Source organism: Camelus bactrianus, chromosome 29 (assembly GCF_048773025.1).
Source record: "Camelus bactrianus isolate YW-2024 breed Bactrian camel chromosome 29, ASM4877302v1, whole genome shotgun sequence".
NCBI lineage: Eukaryota > Metazoa > Chordata > Mammalia > Artiodactyla > Camelidae > Camelus > Camelus bactrianus.
The window spans coordinates 10728246-10731823 of NC_133567.1; positions in this window are offsets into that span (position 1 = coordinate 10728246).

The window sequence follows — 3578 nt, forward strand, 5'->3', positions numbered from 1 at the left end:
AGAAAAAAATACAGCTGTCTCAAAATGTAACTTTTTAGTCATTTAGCCAAAATCAAGATAGTACAGAATAATTTAAAGCAATATTACACAAAGAAAAAAGCCTGTAGAGTATGAATTCAGAGTGACATAGCAATGAGGTAGCCAATTAAAGGATCCTACAAATAAGTTATTTTTACATATTGTACTGAAAATGATTGATCACCATATGAATCTTAAGGGAATAGTGTAAAACAAAGAATTATATCACTCTGTATAACCCTTGCTGGAAGAACCAGGCCCATTTGTTGATTTTACTAATCTTGTGTTCAAATGTAACTTAGAAGTAAGTTCTCTTACAGGGATGTGTCTCAGATTGGTCTTTTTTTTTTCTAATAAAATTTCAGTATTTTCACTTAATTAGGGAGCAGAGATTTCCACTCAATTTTAGTTAAATCTTTGTGGGGAAGTCTACAATGAGTTATCAATATTCTAATGTCTTTATGTCTTACTAGTTAACTCAGAATCTAGGAGGCTTATATACAGTAAAAAACAGACCCACTCAAATGGTCAAATCTCATCTCAGTGTGTTGGATTTTTTTTTTCAGTTCCTTCTGGATAGTAGCTTACATAGATAGCCTTGCTGTGTTGTTTTTCTCATGCCTCAATGATAGTAATAATGCAAAAATTACAGCTTAATTTGTTAATGATATGCTGAAAACGGAGACTTATTTATTTTAGTAAGATATTTCCTAGTGATATGCTTCAATTAGATACCAAAAGCAAAGCTTTTTGTCAAGACTTTGATGACTTTAACACTTAAGAGCTGTGCATTTTGCTTTATATGAATTGTACCTCTGTGAAAAATAATAAGGGAATATAAAGTCAGTTACATACAAGACAAAAATAAAAGTTAAATCATAACCCTACCAGCTTAAAACAAGTATTTTAGCCATTGTACCACATTACAGAATTGTTGGGTCATACAGTAATCCTGGTCCTTTGTCCAGGAATGTTTTCCAAATTGACTACATCATTTTGCATTCCCACCAGGAGAGTTTTTAGTAAAGTTTTTTAAACAAACACGGATACCCTTGGCTAGAGAGAACAAAATCCAGCGGTTTCTATTTTTCCCTTGCTTTGCCTTGCAGGAGGGAGCAAGAGTGATTAAAGACGGTGGGAGACGGGTTGGGAGCGTTGCCTGGTGAGTGGAAGGCTGGTCCCGGCAGCCTTCGCGCCGCCAACGGCCGTAAGGTGCGCGCATGCGCGCGAGAGCCCGGGCGCGAGGTGGCGCGCGACTGGCGAGGCTCGGTGGGTGCAAGGGTGGATGTGACACACCGCTAGGCTAGGGTCCGCAGTGCTGGCTGGAGGTGGCCGCTGTGGGTGAGAGAGGCAGGTGCTGGAGGCCGGAGTGTGAGGCCCGGTTCGCATTCTTCCACTTTGGCTGTGAGGAGTGTTCCTGCTGACGCGGCCAGGAGAGAGGACGCGGCCCGCGCCTGTTCCACGCGCACAGACACGCGGGTTTCTTTAGGCTGTGGGAAGACCTGTCGAATTTTATCCAGGTTCGGTTATATTTAATGCTTTTCCAAAGGCGTGCATGTTTTCCCCTCCAGTTTCCCCTTCCTTGAAAATGCACCCACTCCCAGAACCTCCACTTTACACGGGGGTTACCCAGAGCGTTATTTGTCTCTTGCTTTTTAAAGTTACAGATCGCCAGGCCTTGGTTTGCGACGCCCTGGTGCTTATATCTGGATGTCCCAAGAGCCCATCAAAGTCAGGATATCTCAAATGAACTTTCCCCACCCCCTGCTCTTCGCCGAGCTTCCGTATTTCCATTAGAGCGGCTACATCCACCCACACCTGGTAACATGGTTACCGGATCCAGTGTGAAATCTTTAAAAGTTTAGAATCCACGTCGTCCATTCCATTTCATCCCTAATGGCCTAGAGTGGGCCCTCCAGCTCCTAGGACAGTTTCAGTAGCTAGAAACTGATTATCCGCACTTCCTCTCTTGCAACCCATTTTCCACAGTGGCGGCACTGATTTCCAAAATAAAAATCTGACCGTAGTCCTCCCCTCTTAAAATCTTTGATGGCTTCCGTTTGTATAATCATAATGAACTTGTAAAATTTTCAATCTGGTGAGCCGCACACAATCATCTCATTATTAGCAGCCTCCCTTCATTCGGCCCCCGAAACTTACGTTCTAATGAAGCACAGATGTAACGTTCTGAACACAGCACACACTTTAAGGTTATTGTACTTAGGGCTACAGAGAAATAAACTATGAAGATTCTGCCCCTCGCCCCCTACCCGGCCCATGTAATAGGCTAAAGGACAGTCTGAATTACTTTTCTTTGAAAAATAACCTGAACTCCAAGTAGCAGGGGTATACTCAAGGAGCAAGGTTTTAATAGTATAGATCTAAAAATTGGGGGAAAGGGGATTACGTCTATCCTTGGAAAAACTCCTCCCTTCACCTCTCCTCCAATTAGTGAAATCTTACTTAACTATCAAATGTCACCTTTAAAGTAGAATTCATTGCTTCTTCTCTGTGACTCCACTCTGTTAAATCAAAATGTTCTAAAACAATGGAAAATATTATGACCCCTGCACGAGGATTACCCCCAGTTTGTGAACTGTTTCGTGTATGTTGTTCCTTCCGTGCTCTCTAGTACATTATTTCTTTAATAGTAGGTAAGTTGTACAGAATTGTATTTTTTTGCATTTCTATTTTACCCTCACTGTACTCTCTGAACAGTAGGGACCATATTTTACTGATCTTTGTGTCCCCAGTGCCTAGGACAGTCTGATATCTAAAAAACAGTAAATGCCCAATAAGTGCTTAATAATTAATAATGTTATGATCATTTCTGACTTCTCTAAATTGGCAACTCATTGAAAGTAGGATTCAATCATTTTGTCCCTAGCACTTAATACAATTTATTGGTATATATTATTTCCAATTAGTGTTTGCTGTCTTTAAATGAATTTTATATATTCCACTCTCATTATTATGGTTTAATGTTTCATATTGGTCACTGATAGATGATTTAAAGCCAGAAGAGGCTTTACCATCTAATACAACCCCTTAATTTCCTGCAGATGAAGATTCTGAGCCAGGTGATTTCCCCACAGCAACTAGAAAATGCTGGATCTAGAACCAGGTTTTCGGATTTCTTAGGCTAGCCACACTTTGCTACTTGAATTGAATTTATGAAGTAGCTTTTACCACTTTTGTTTTTTTAAATGCCTGCAGGGGGGCCTCATCATCTACTATGTGTTTCAGCAAGCATTTTTTTGGTATACCTACTCTGTAAAGAGACATTTGAGGCTCCTGTTCTTAAATTTGCAGTCTTGTGGGGATCTCATAACCTAGTGTTAATAAAAGTATTATTTGGCAGAAGAAACCAAAGTTTTGTTTCGTTCACGTAGGAATTTTTTTAAGTTGGAAATTTTACCTCATTTTATTTCATTCTCAATTTTACATTTAATAGTTTAAAGAGTTTTATTATCGATCTTCAAATGTAAACTTTATTTTATTTCTAGGTGTTCTCATCTTTTCTGAGTTTCACTCTCTGTAGTCTTCACCAGCAATTGTGG